The sequence below is a fragment of the Electrona antarctica genome, assembly GCF_951216825.1.
Source record: "Electrona antarctica genome assembly, contig: scaffold_25, whole genome shotgun sequence".
In the NCBI taxonomy this organism is placed as follows: Eukaryota; Metazoa; Chordata; class Actinopteri; order Myctophiformes; family Myctophidae; genus Electrona; species Electrona antarctica.
This window is the reverse complement of record NW_027637034.1, coordinates 10002848-10018960: the sequence shown is the minus strand read 5'-3', so window position 1 is coordinate 10018960 and position 16113 is coordinate 10002848.

The window sequence follows — 16113 nt, the reverse complement described above, 5'->3', positions numbered from 1 at the left end:
TGAACACAACAAACACATGCAGTACATTGGTTGATATAAACACTTTATTAACAGTTTGCAAAAAGTACAGAGGTAAAGTATCAAATCATCAATACATAAAATGCATGACATATACTATAAAAGCAATACAAGTATTTTACATAAAAGCAGTGGCACTTTCTGATAGCTGGTGGTAGGGCATTGCCACGTTCCACATTTGAGTTTGAAATGTGATGGCAACCCATACAGACACATATTCAGTTAAATTTCACACCACCTTGTGTTTCACATTATTAATCGTGCTCTTTATTCTTGACTTGCAGCTTGCCATTGCACTACAGGCCCTGAAGGGTATCGGTCTGATCAACACAGACATAAAAATGTAGGTACATTGCACTGAAGTCCCCAGGTCCCCCCAGTCGAGCTTGTACCTGTAACTTGGGGGAAGTCTATTATAATTATTACTGATTCTCCAGTAAAGACATGTTGCCTCTACAAAAACCACACTACAAATGAAAGAAACCAGAACAAGAGAACACACACCCATTGATTCTGATTGGACGGAATGAAACAATGGCCAAGTAAACCACACCCATCAACAAAGCTAATTGGCCGAATGACTATGAGTCACGCCCACCATTAGGAACACATAAAACCAGGGCTCCAGCACAACTAATCATTCTTCTAACAGAATCTTGCCTGAGGAAGGACCAACCAGTCCGAAACGTCTACTTTTCCAGCTCTCCTTTATATTTGATTCCGTCGTGAGTGAAGCGCCACCGTCGAGTCATGAGAGGTATTCTGAAAAGAAAGTTTGAGGAGGTCGACGATGAAGATCCATTCTACTCCTCACCTCCATCATCGTCCCTGCCTTCTCCTGCCTCCACGGAATGGGATTCTGATGGGGAGAGCAGCTCCTCAGAAAGCCAGGACTTTACAACTAATGGTTCTGCTTCACCTGCTGCCAGTCAACCCATCCAGTCTATTCTGAAGAGGCCAAAGCTGGAAGGGAGGCAGAGCAACGTGCGCTTTGATCTGGTGACGGTGTTCTACTTCCCACGATGCCAGGGTTTCACTAGCGTACCCTTTCGCGGGGGTGCCAGTCTGGGCATGTTGCACAGGCACAGCACTCTCCGCAGGTACACAATGGCAGAGCACGCCCTGGAACAACGGAGTTGGCGCAGAGAGAGACTACGAGAGAGACGGAGAGAGGAGAAGCTTGAGGCTTTGAGACACCAGTTGATGGCCAATGGTACCATTGACCAGAGAGAATCTGAGCGACTGACTGCAGACCAGGTCCCAGACGGAGACACTGACGTCCACATCACCGACGCCGAGCTGGAGGATGGGAACAGCTTCCAGCCGTACTCCTACAAGCACAGACAGGCACTCCTGCGAGCAGCAGGTGTGAAGCACATTGACAAAGAGGAGAAGAGACAGCTGCATTCCCTGCGTGTCTTCAGGGAGGACTCTGGATGCAATTGCCAGGGTTTCTGTGAGCCAGAGACTTGTGAATGCAGTCTGGCAGGAATCAAGTGCCAGATGGACGCATGCCTCCCATGCTGCACTAAAGACGGCTGCGCAAACATTCAGGGACGCGTAGAGTTCAACTCCAGACGCGCGCAGACCCACTACATCGACACCGTCATGAGGCTAGAACTAGAGAGGCTACTACAAGATGATACGCCTGACCAACTGGACCACCAGAGCGCGGCTCCAGAAGATCTCCAGTTGGATGTGGACCAGGGACCCCCAGCAGGGGATGCCCCGGAAAAAAGCTGTCCCTTCGGGTTTTCCGCCGAGGACGAAGGGCTTCCTCTCACCATGCCCCCCACCCCTTCCTACCATTTCAGTCCAGAGCGCTCCGTGGTGGAGGAGAACAGCTGTAGCAGCGACATGACCGACTCCTCGTGCTCCCCTTCCCAAAGCGAAGACTCGGATGACGTCGGGGGAAGCCCGGGTCTGGTTGACATGGACGATGGAGCTGCAGGGCTGGCCCACGCCCTCAGCCTCTGTGACAATGACAATGACAATGACACATATAGGGCCTTGTTTGCAGACTGTCTCGATGAAAATGAGATTACACTCCACTGCTGTTGCACTGGTACTGTCACAAACAGTATGATATCTGAAGTGTTTTCTCTCACTTCCACAAGAGACTGAATTTATATCTGCTGCTATTCATAGCTGCTGCAAATGTTTCTCTATACTTTCGCAAGAACCATTTCTGCCTCATTTAATTTTTTTTTATTTATATTTTGACCATACAGCTTATGTGTAGATAGATTTATTTTAAACTTGTTATCCAATGTTTTTCAACATATTGTTTGACATTTTATATTATACACTCAAAATATATTTTTTGTACATACCGGTACTATTTTTCTAGTGGCATATGTTGTAAGCATGGATGAAATAAAACGTGTGTATGAAATACATACATTGAAATACATATTGTGTATGTTCTTATTAACACAATATTTGCCCAACCCGGAATTATCTGGATTTGTGCTTGCAATTAACCTTGTGTGCCAAACCGAGAACTTAAGTCTCTGGTTTTATTAATGTAATTTTATCCAGAAATAATAGTATTTTATTTTCCGTTTGTTAGCTGTTTTTAGCATCCATCGCTAGCCTCCAGGATATAAATATAAAGTCTAGACCTAGTAAAAAATAACACTCTGCCATGGCTCAATAGCGCCCTCTGGCAGAAGATGAAGGAGCAGGATTTTGCCTTGAAGAGATCACTTAAATCAGGTCACAGCAGTGACAGGCAGATTTTCACAAGCCTTCGAAACAAGGTAGTAAGGAACTTAAGGAAAGCAAAAGCGGATCTATTTCATCAAAGTAATAGAAGATGCAAGGGGTAATGGGAAATTGATTTGGGAAAACCTTAATAAACTAACTGGAAGAAATAAGGATCACAAAACAAAGGAACTCTAACTTAAAGTGAATGGAATTTTAACTTTAGATCATGATGTGATTGCAAATCATTTTAATAGTTTCTTTATACATTCTGTTGAGGAGCTGGCTCAAAGCTTCTCTACTAGAACTTGGACTTTTGATCATATTAAGGACGACAGGCCCATCTTCAGGTTGGATGAGATTACCGAATCTGAAGTCAAGGCGTGGGTTTGAAATGTTTAAAATGTATCGTGATATGTATCGTATCGCTGTTAAAATGTATCGTTACACCCCTAGTAGGACCTACTCACAGTTCAAACTGTCACAGTAAAACAAGGAATATAGATGGCTTACTGGCTTATTGGCTTACTGCTTATTTGATGCACATAACTGCATGTAAAGATTCAGCAGTTTGTGGTTGTTGCATTCATGCTCGTCATTTCAATGTATTTGCGTATGAAACTGCTGTGACCAAACGTGCTAATGGCCACCTATTAGGTATTGACTAGCTAGATCACCTGTGAACGACCACATTATCATCATTAAAGGTGTGCTTCCACTGTTTTGTGTGGAATTAGCAATCTGCACCAATGATGGTGGCTCATTTGCAACAACTTGTTCTATTGTTCATCAAACCCTGAACACAGGACGTCAATGATGTCAAGCTTTGAGGCAGAGGGCATTACATTCTAGAAATGATTCTCAAAGGAAACGTGTCTGGACTGTAGGCTACGACCGCTTTTACCTGGGTCTCAATACAGAGCTCAGAGTCAAACACAACAGCCATCATTGTTGGGTTTGGGGGGTTTAAAGAACTTACCAACAACAAAGCAGCATGCTTTAGTTACTAGTTACTTTGTATGTTTTGATACAAACACATTAACCACTTCAGCCATATATACATTTCGGCCATTTGAAATAGCCGATCTACAAGCTCACAATGCGTAAAGTCATTTTCATCAATGTCACTTTGAGCCATCAATAAGTCAACAATTCCGGCTACATATGTCTCACTGCAAAGATACATCTTGCACAATAGCCTTGGACCGTGACAGGATTAAATTGGGGTCATCTCAAGTATAGTGGCTGGATTGCCATATCAATCATATACAAATTTAAATGTAAAATATTGGTGCACGTACCATGAATACATTGAATCTATTTATGTCATACATAAGACTATATTTAGTTCATTTTATTTTTTACATTTTAACACAATTTGTGCCCAAGACGTCCACATATGTTCTAGGAATGAACTGATGATATTTACACAATGGTTCATTTCACCCTTGAGAAATTATAATACAAATAACAAGTACACTAATAACCAAATCACATTTTTATTGGCTTAAAAATAGCAGATACGTTATTTGAATTTGGGGGGTTAAATATAACAATTTGATCAGGCCTACAACATAATCAATTCACTTTTATTGAAAAGCAATGGTGAGAGTCACCATGATTTTAGTTTGTGTTTGTTCAGTAGAAGTTTCCCCTGTCAGTTGGACATGAAGGACTCCAATCATAATCATTGCAGGCTATTGCTTTCTAAAGCTTTCATTGTAATACTTTCAACGTGATTGACAAGTTGTGACATAATTGGTGTAAGCCTAATAGTTATAATGTTCTAACTATTTCATAATTTCAGCAGCAGATACCTCCTGGATTCACAGGAGTTTCAAAGTAATTCAACGTTCAAGCAAAGACAATACAATGTGTAGGCCTATATGAATTGGCTACAGTACCGTATTGGGCAGATGCATCGAGTTTGTCAAGAACAGTGTGGAGGATACTGAGAAAAAAGAGAGAGAGAGAGAGAGAGAGAGAGAGAGCGAGAGAGAGAGAGAGAGAGAGAGAGAGAGAGAGAGAGTCCACCTTTCCCAGTTTCATGTATAAGTCATCCTCCATCCTGATTGGATGAAATAAGTATCCTGGCCTAAAAGGCTGGAGACACTCGGTTACTGAACAAACAATATGATGATTACTATCCCTTACAGAATCTTCAACATTCCACAGAGGGTCATAATCATTCCAATGTGATTATGCCAGTTTAGATGAAACTCACCAGGCTCAAAGAGGGTGAGGGTCTCAGTTCATGTGAGCATTAAGACAACCAGTGACCATTAGCATGTTTAATCTCTGTCTGTAATGATGAAGTATCAGCCATCCTCATTTAGCCTGCATTTCAACCTCAGGTCCAGATGAAATAATTCAGATGTTTTTATAATAATACATTGAATTAAAACACAAGCAAAACCCTACTGAAACAAATTCCAATTATTCCATACAACTGAGAACAGCACAACAAATACCCACAACCTTTTATTAAACACATTACTGTCTTTGTGTTTGTTGATACTTTTCTGTTCACTAGACAGTTAAAATTAAATTGAATACAAGTATGAACACAACAAACACATGCAGTACATTGGTTGATATAAACACTTTATTAACAGTTTGCAAAAAGTACAGAGGTAAAGTACCAAATCATCAATACATAAAATGCATTACATATACTATAAAAGCAATACAAGTATTTTGCATAAAAGCAGTGGCACTTTCTGATAGCTGGTGGTAGGGCATTGCCACGTTCCACATTTGAGTGCCATAATACTAGAACATTAAAAGAGTCACACTATAACATTTAACTCAAACTGTATGTATGAGTCTTTTTAGAATGACAAGTCTGAATTCGAACACTTATTGTCAGACTTTAGTCAGATATAGGCCAATATTATCAATGTAATACGACAGGAAAAAGTAGTACGGAATAACTTGAAAAAATACCCTTTTATATTTTAAACTTTGTAATCAAATTTCCCACTCTCATTTCGTTCTTCATTTACAGGATATGTTCTTAACTTTCCATGAGAACATTACGGCAAGTATGTCCACATACCTGGCCAATAAAGTTTCACAATGCACATAGAAAGAAGACAAAAATATCTAAAGTACATTGTTATGGATAACTAGCATTTCAATATATAAATGTCTTACAGGCCTTGTGTGTGTGTGTGTGTGTGGGGGGGGGGGGGGGGGGGGGGGGGGGGGGGGTATTGAGGAAGAAGGTGTTACCTGTATGGTCAGAGTGGGTCACTCTGACCAATCGGGTAACATCGTTCCTAAGTACCCTGACCTGGTCAGACTGCATATATACTGATCATGCCCATACCTTTAGAGGAAGCAGCAGGAGAAAGAGGACTGAACAAACACACCATGACTACAATAATGGCCAGGAGACAACAGGAGGCGAGAAGAAGAGGTCTGAAAATGCATCGCTTCGAACCGTACCAGCGCCCCTCAAGGACATGTACAGGTAAGGGTTAAGGACGCAGACACATGCACACTCTGAATACAAACTTACAAGCACATGAATCATTCAAATAATAATGCAACTTGCACATTCAGTGTGTCATTTATTAGTGTGGCCTGAGTCACCAAAACACGTCTAGATGTCTATATTGTGTAATGTAAAAATGAAAAGGCTAAGATATTTATCATTTCTACTAGATTTCGAGTGAGTGAGCCAGCAAATAAATGTGAATTCAAAATGTATTTTATCAGCAAGTTCTAATTCAACTGCTAGTTGAGAGATTTCAAGATGAGAGATTTCAAGATGCCATTGTTATGATATGGTAGTCACAGTAATGATAATGATTCACGTCTAAACTCTACCAATGTCTTGAGCATGTTGATCAGTTTGATCAGAGAGAGAACCGTGGTTGATTTTATTGTGTGTATGCTAATCCAAATTATTTTCTCTATAGGTGCTAAGAAACAGCAGCAGTGTTTCCAAAGACTCTCAGCGGAACCCTCCATGGACAAATCTGTGTTCACTCGACACTCCAGCATGTCCAGCTCTGATGGCTCTGAACCAGAGTGGGACACAGATGAGCAGGAGGTGTTCAACTCTGATGACGTCCCTTCCCCACCGGTCTACGTTGACATCCTGACCACAACCGCCCCACGGAACTCCATCGTGTCCTGCTCAACTGTCCCTGTCCCAACACCACTGACCGAAGTGACCACCAGCTCCTCCCAACACTCTGAGTCTGATCCAAAGAGTTGTATATCCGAGCAAGACTTTCTGAATGAAGGAGAGTACCATGTCCAGAGCTTCATGGAGGAAGGAGGCTACGGGACGGTGGCCAAGGCCATCAAAACATCCACATGGGACACGGTGGCCATCAAGATATTAAAGAAACATCACAACTACGACCAAGTGGTAGAACACGAGGTGAGCATAATTGCTTTGGGAGATTTTCAAAATGTGTGCATCATTTTATTATATGACTCATCGTGTCTAAATCTTTCTTCTTGTATTTGCAGATGACCATGTTGCGAAAGCTGAAAGTCCTGGACCCTGACACATGTAGAATAGTGAGATTTTACGACGGCTTCGTCCATAAAGGATTTCAATGCATGGTGTTTGAGTCTCTGGATATCGATCTCCTGGGGTTCCTTAATGACAGAGGTCCTATGTCCATGATGGAGATGAGACCTGTCATACAGCAGGTATGAGTTTGAAATGTGATGGCAACCTATACAGACACATATTCAGTTAAATTTCACACCACCTTGTGTTTCACATTATTAATCGTGCTCTTTATTCTTGACTTGCAGCTTGCCATTGCACTACAGGCCCTGAAGGGTATCGGTCTGATCCACACAGACATAAAACTAGATAACATCATGCTGGTGAACCGACGAGAACAACCCCTCAAAGTCAAACTCATTGACTTTGGTCTGGCTGTTCATGTCTCTGAGACCAAGCAACGGAGGATCATGCCCATTCGTGCATATAGGTGAGTTATTTTGAGCTAGATTTTGTGTTAAATCGTACTGGCCTTTATACATACTGTACTTTACTGAAAGCAGACAGTTATTATATTGCTAACATCCTTTTTGTTTTTCCACCCACAGAGCACCAGAAGTATTCCTGGGCCTCCCACTCACAGAGGCCCTTGACATGTGGTCACTGGGCTGTGTGATGGCCAATGGGATGCTGGCTCGTGATTTATTCTGTGGGGACACTGACTCTGAAGTGGTGAGTATTCCACGGATTCACTTTACACAGAAGTTAAATGTTCACCTATGTTTACCTAAGACTGTTACATGGAATATTGTGAATAATAATGTGAAATATCCTGTGTTTCCCCCCCCCCCCCCTGTAGCTTCTATCCATCATCTTGACTCTTGGTTTGCCGGTTCAAGCTCTCCTGGACGCCGGAATGAAAATATGCGGAACAGAATTCCGCTCACTGGAAGAAGTGTTCGACTCGTTGTGTGGTGACGCCAACGGAACTGGAGTCGTCTTTGTGGACCTGTTGAAACGAATGCTTCACCCGTGTCCAGAGGAGAGGATAACACCTGACCAGGTGTTGGACCATCCCTTCATCACCACCAAGTCATGGTGCAAGCTCTCCTGGACGCCGGAATGAAAATATGCGGAACAGAAATCCGCTCACTGGAAGAAGTGTTCGACTCGTTGTGTGGTGACGCCAACGGAACTGGAGTCGTCTTTGTGGACCTGTTGAAACGAATGCTTCACCCGGATCCAGAGGAGAGGATAACACCTGACCAGGTGTTGGACCATCCCTTCATCACCACCAAGTCATGTCCCACCAAACCACTGCGTTGTAGCAAGTCCACACAATAGACTGTGATCTTGAGGTGGAGGTTTTTGTTTTGAGGAACAATTTGAACGCCCGACCAAATCAATGGAGAGATTACACTCCACTGCTGTTGCACTGGTACTGTCACAAACAGTATGATATCTGAAGTGTTTTCTCTCACTTCCACAAGAGACTGAATTTATATCTGCTGCTATTCATAGCTGCTGCAAAAGTTTCTCTATACTTTCGCAAGAACCATTTCTGCCTCATTTAAAATTTTTTTATTTATATTTTGACCATACAGCTTATGTGTAGATAGATTTATTTTAAACTTGTTATCCAATGTTTTTCAACATATTGTTTGACATTTTATATTATACACTCAAAATATATTTTTTGTACATACCGGTACTATTTTTCTAGTGGCATATGTTGTAAGCATGGATGAAATAAAACGTGTGTATGAAATACATACATTGAAATACATATTGTGTATGTTCTTATTAACACAATATTTGCCCAACCCGGAATTATCTGGATTTGTGCTTGCAATTAACCTTGTGTGCCAAACCGAGAACTTAAGTCTCTGGTTTTATTAATGTAATTTTATCCAGAAATAATAGTATTTTATTTTCCGTTTGTTAGCTGTTTTTAGCATCCATCGCTAGCCTCCAGGATATAAATATAAAGTCTAGACCTAGTAAAAAATAACACTCTGCCATGGCTCAATAGCGCCCTCTGGCAGAAGATGAAGGAGCAGGATTTTGCCTTGAAGAGATCACTTAAATCAGGTCACAGCAGTGACAGGCAGATTTTCACAAGCCTTCGAAACAAGGTAGTAAGGAACTTAAGGAAAGCAAAAGCGGATTTATTTCATCAAAGTAATAGAAGATGCAAGGGGAAATGGGAAATTGATTTGGGAAAACCTTAATAAACTAACTGGGAGAAATAAGGATCACAAAACAAAGGAACTCTAACTTAAAGTGAATGGAATTTTAACTTTAGATCATGATGTGATTGCAAATCATTTTAATAGTTTCTTTATACATTCTGTTGAGGAGCTGGCTCAAAGCTTCTCTACTAGAACTTGGACTTTTGATCATATTAAGGACGACAGGCCCATTTTCAGGTTGGATGAGATTACCGAATCTGAAGTCAAGGCGTGGGTTTGAAATGTTTAAAATGTATCGTGATATGTATCGTATCGATGTTAAAATGTATCGTTACACCCCTAGTAGGACCTACTCACAGTTCAAACTGTCACAGTAAAACAAGGAATATAGATGGCTTACTGGCTTATTGGCTTACTGCTTATTTGATGCACATAACTGCATGTAAAGATTCAGCAGTTTGTGGTTGTTGCATTCATGCTCGTCATTTCAATGTATTTGCGTATGAAACTGCTGTGACCAAACGTGCTAATGGCCACCTATTAGGTATTGACTAGCTAGATCACCTGTGAACGACCACATTATCATCATTAAAGGTGTGCTTCCACTGTTTTGTGTGGAATTAGCAATCTGCACCAATGATGGTGGCTCATTTGCAACAACTTGTTCTATTGTTCATCAAACCCTGAACACAGGACGTCAATGATGTCAAGCTTTGAGGCAGAGGGCATTACATTCTAGAAATGATTCTCAAAGGAAACGTGTCTGGACTGTACGACCGCTTTTACCTGGGTCTCAATACAGAGCTCAGAGTCAAACACAACAGCCATCATTGTTGTGTTTGGGGGGTTTAAAGAACTTACCAACAACAAAGCAGCATGCTTTAGTTACTAGTTACTTTGTATGTTTTGATACAAAGCACATTAACCACTTCAGCCATATATACATTTCGGCCATTTGAAATAGCAGATCTACAAGCTCACAATGCGTAAAGTCAGTTTTATTTTTCATTTTCATCAATGTCACTTTGAGCCATAAATAAGTCAACAATTCCGGCTACATATGTCTCACTGCAAAGATACATCTTGCACAATAGCCTTGGACCGTGACAGGATTAAATTGGGGTCATCTCAAGTATAGTGGCTGGATTGCCATATCAATCATATACAAATTTAAATGTAAAATATTGGTGCACGTACCATGAATACATTGAATCTATTTATGTCATACATAAGACTATATTTAGTTCATTTTATTTATTACATTTTAACACAATTTGTGCCCAAGACGTCCACATACGTTCTAGGAATGAACTGATGATATTTACACAATGGTTCATTTCACCCTTGAGAAATTATAATACAAATAACAAGTACACTAATAACCAAATCACATTTTTATTGGCTTAAAAATAGCAGATACGTTATTTGAATTTGGGGGGTTAAATATAACAATTTGATCAGGCCTACAACATAATCAATTCACTTTTATTGAAAAGCAATGGTGAGAGTCACCATGATTTTAGTTTGTGTTTGTTCAGTAGAAGTTTCCCCTGTCAGTTGGACATGAAGGAATCCAATCATAATCATTGCAGGCTATTGCTTTCTAAAGCTTTCATTGTAATACTTTCAACGTGATTGACAAGTTGTGACATAATTGGTGTAAGCCTAATAGTTATAATGTTATAACTATTTCATCATTTCAGCAGCAGATACCTCCTGGATTCACAGGAGTTTCAAAGTAATTCAACGTTCAAGCAAAGACAATACAATGTGTAGGCCTATATGAATTGGCTACAGTACCGTATTGGGCAGATGCATCGAGTTTGTCAAGAACAGTGTGGAGGATACTGAGAAATAAGAGAGAGAGAGAGAGAGAGAGAGAGAGAGAGAGAGAGAGAGAGAGAGTCCACCTTTCCCAGTTTCATGTATAAATCATCCTCCATCCTGATTGGATGAAATAAGTATCCTGGCCTAAAAGGCTGGAGACACTCGGTTACTGAACAAACAATATGATGATTACTATCCCTTACAGAATCTTCAACATTCCACAGAGGGTCATAATCATTCCAATGTGATTATGCCAGTTTAGATGAAACTCACCAGGCTCAAAGAGGGTGAGGGTCTCAGTTCATGTGAGCATTAAGACAACCAGTGACCATTAGCATGTTTAATCTCTGTCTGTAATGATGAAGTATCAGCCATCCTCATTTAGCCTGCATTTCAACCTCAGGTCCAGATGAAATAATTCAGATGTTTTTATAATAATACATTGAATTAAAACACAAGCAAAACCCTACTGAAACAAATTCCAATTTTTCCATACAACTGAGAACAGCACAACAAATACCCACAACCTTTTATTAAACACATTACTGTCTTTGTGTTTGTTGATACTTTTCTGTTCACTAGACAGTTAAAATTAAATTGAATACAAGTATGAACACAACAAACACATGCAGTACATTGGTTGATATAAACACTTTATTAACAGTTTGCAAAAAGGACAGAGGTAAAGTACCAAATCATCAATACATAAAATGCATTACATATACTATAAAAGCAATACAAGTATTTTGCATAAAAGCAGTGGCACTTTCTGATAGCTGGTGGTAGGGCATTGCCACGTTCCACATTTGAGTGCCATAATACTAGAACATTAAAAGAGTCACACTATAACATTTAACTCAAACTGTATGTATGAGTCTTTTTAGAATGACAAGTCTGAATTCGAACACTTATTGTCAGACTTTAGTCAGATATAGGCCAATATTATCAATGTAATACGACAGGAAAAAGTTGTACGGAATAACTTGAAAAAATACCCTTTTATATTTTAAACTTTGTAATCAAATTTCCCACTTCCCACTCTCATTTCGTTCTTCATTTACAGGATATGTTCTTAACTTTCCATGAGAACATTACGGCAAGTATGTCCACATACCTGGCCAATAAAGTTTCACAATGCACATAGAAAGAAGACAGAAATATCTAAAGTACATTGTTATGGATAACTAGCATTTCAATATATAAATGTCTTACAGGCCTTGTGTGTGTGTGTGTGTGTGGGGGGGGGGGGTATTGAGGAAGAAGGTGTTACCTGTATGGTCAGAGTGGGTCACTCTGACCAATCGGGTAACATCGTTCCTAAGTACCCTGACCTGGTCAGACTGCATATATACTGATCATGCCCATACCTTTAGAGGAAGCAGCAGGAGAAAGAGGACTGAACAAACACACCATGACTACAATAATGGCCAGGAGACAACAGGAGGCGAGAAGAAGAGGTCTGAAAATGCATCGCTTCGAACCGTACCAGCGCCCCTCAAGGACATGTACAGGTAAGGGTTAAGGACGCAGACACATGCACACTCTGAATACAAACTTACAAGCACATGAATCATTCAAATAATAATGCAACTTGCACATTCAGTGTGTCATTTATTAGTGTGGCCTGAGTCACCAAAACACGTCTAGATGTCTATATTGTGTAATGTAAAAATGAAAAGGCTAAGATATTTATCATTTCTACTAGATTTCGAGTGAGTGAGCCAGCAAATAAATGTGAATTCAAAATGTATTTTATCAGCAAGTTCTAATTCAACTGCTAGTTGAGAGATTTCAAGATGAGAGATTTCAAGATGCCATTGTTATGATATGGTAGTCACAGTAATGATAATGATTCACGTCTAAACTCTACCAATGTCTTGAGCATGTTGATCAGTTTGATCAGAGAGAGAACCGTGGTTGATTTTATTGTGTGTATGCTAATCCAAATTATTCTCTCTATAGGTGCTAAGAAACAGCAGCAGTGTTTCCAAAGACTCTCAGCGGAACCCTCCATGGACAAATCTGTGTTCACTCGACACTCCAGCATGTCCAGCTCTGATGGCTCTGAACCAGAGTGGGACACAGATGAGCAGGAGGTGTTCAACTCTGATGACGTCCCTTCCCCACCGGTCTACGTTGACATCCTGACCACAACCGCCCCACGGAACTCCATCGTGTCCTGCTCAACTGTCCCATCCCCAACACCACTGACCGAAGTGACCACCAGATCCTCCCAACACTCTGAGTCTGATCCAAAGAGTTGTATATCCGAGCAAGACTTTCTGAATGAAGGAGAGTACCATGTCCAGAGCTTCATGGAGGAAGGAGGCTACGGGACGGTGGCCAAGGCCATCAAAACGTCCACATGGGACACGGTGGCCATCAAGATATTAAAGAAACATCACAACTACGACCAAGTGGTAGAACACGAGGTGAGCATAATTGCTTTGGGAGATTTTCAAAATGTGTGCATCATTTTATTATATGACTCATCGTGTCTAAATCTTTCTTGTATTTGCAGATGACCATGTTGCGAAAGCTGAAAGTCCTGGACCCTGACACATGTAGAATAGTGAGATTTTACGACGGCTTCGTCCATAAAGGATTTCAATGCATGGTGTTTGAGTCTCTGGATATCGATCTCCTGGGGTTCCTTAATGACAGAGGTCCTATGTCCATGATGGAGATGAGACCTGTCATACAGCAGGTATGAGTTTGAAATGTGATGGCAACCCATACAGACACATATTCAGTTAAATTTCACACCACCTTGTGTTTCACATTATTAATCGTGCTCTTTATTCTTGACTTGCAGCTTGCCATTGCACTACAGGCCCTGAAGGGTATCGGTCTGATCCACACAGACATAAAACTAGATAACATCATGCTGGTGAACCGACGAGAACAACCCCTCAAAGTCAAACTCATTGACTTTGGTCTGGCTGTTCATGTCTCTGAGACCAAGCAACGGAGGATCATGCCCATTCGTGCATATAGGTGAGTTATTTTGAGCTAGATTTTGTGTTAAATCGTACTGGCCTTTATACATACTGTACTTTACTGAAAGCAGACAGTTATTATATTGCTAACATCCTTTTTGTTTTTCCACCCACAGAGCACCAGAAGTATTCCTGGGCCTCCCACTCACAGAGGCCCTTGACATGTGGTCACTGGGCTGTGTGATGGCCAATGGGATGCTGGCTCGTGATTTATTCTGTGGGGACACTGACTCTGAAGTGGTGAGTATTCCACGGATTCACTTTACACAGAAGTTAAATGTTCACCTATGTTTACCTAAGACTGTTACATGGAATATTGTGAATAATAATGTGAAATATCCTGTGTTTCCCCCCCCCCCCCCTGTAGCTTCTATCCATCATCTTGACTCTTGGTTTGCCGGTTCAAGCTCTCCTGGACGCCGGAATGAAAATATGCGGAACAGAATTCCGCTCACTGGAAGAAGTGTTCGACTCGTTGTGTGGTGACGCCAACGGAACTGGAGTCGTCTTTGTGGACCTGTTGAAACGAATGCTTCACCCGTGTCCAGAGGAGAGGATAACACCTGACCAGGTGTTGGACCATCCCTTCATCACCACCAAGTCATGGTGCAAGCTCTCCTGGACGCCGGAATGAAAATATGCGGAACAGAAATCCGCTCACTGGAAGAAGTGTTCGACTCGTTGTGTGGTGACGCCAACGGAACTGGAGTCGTCTTTGTGGACCTGTTGAAACGAATGCTTCACCCGGATCCAGAGGAGAGGATAACACCTGACCAGGTGTTGGACCATCCCTTCATCACCACCAAGTCATGTCCCACCAAACCACTGCGTTGTAGCAAGTCCACACAATAGACTGTGATCTTGAGGTGGAGGTTTTTGTTTTGAGGAACAATTTGAACGCCCGACCAAATCAATGGAGAGATTACACTCCACTGCTGTTGCACTGGTACTGTCACAAACAGTATGATATCTGAAGTGTTTTCTCTCACTTCCACAAGAGACTGAATTTATATCTGCTGCTATTCATAGCTGCTGCAAAAGTTTCTCTATACTTTCGCAAGAACCATTTCTGCCTCATTTAATTTTTTTTTATTTATATTTTGACCATACAGCTTATGTGTAGATAGATTTATTTTAAACTTGTTATCCAATGTTTTTCAACATATTGTTTGACATTTTATATTATACACTCAAAATATATTTTTTGTACATACCGGTACTATTTTTCTAGTGGCATATGTTGTAAGCATGGATGAAATAAAACGTGTGTATGAAATACATACATTGAAATACATATTGTGTATGTTCTTATTAACACAATATTTGCCCAACCCGGAATTATCTGGATTTGTGCTTGCAATTAACCTTGTGTGCCAAACCGAGAACTTAAGTCTCTGGTTTTATTAATGTAATTTTATCCAGAAATAATAGTATTTTATTTTCCGTTTGTTAGCTGTTTTTAGCATCCATCGCTAGCCTCCAGGATATAAATATAAAGTCTAGACCTAGTAAAAAATAACACTCTGCCATGGCTCAATAGCGCCCTCTGGCAGAAGATGAAGGAGCAGGATTTTGCCTTGAAGAGATCACTTAAATCAGGTCACAGCAGTGACAGGCAGATTTTCACAAGCCTTCGAAACAAGGTAGTAAGGAACTTAAGGAAAGCAAAAGCGGATTTATTTCATCAAAGTAATAGAAGATGCAAGGGGAAATGGGAAATTGATTTGGGAAAACCTTAATAAACTAACTGGGAGAAATAAGGATCACAAAACAAAGGAACTCTAACTTAAAGTGAATGGAATTTTAACTTTAGATCATGATGTGATTGCAAATCATTTTAATAGTTTCTTTATACATTCTGTTGAGGAGCTGGCTCAAAGCTTCTCTACTAGAACTT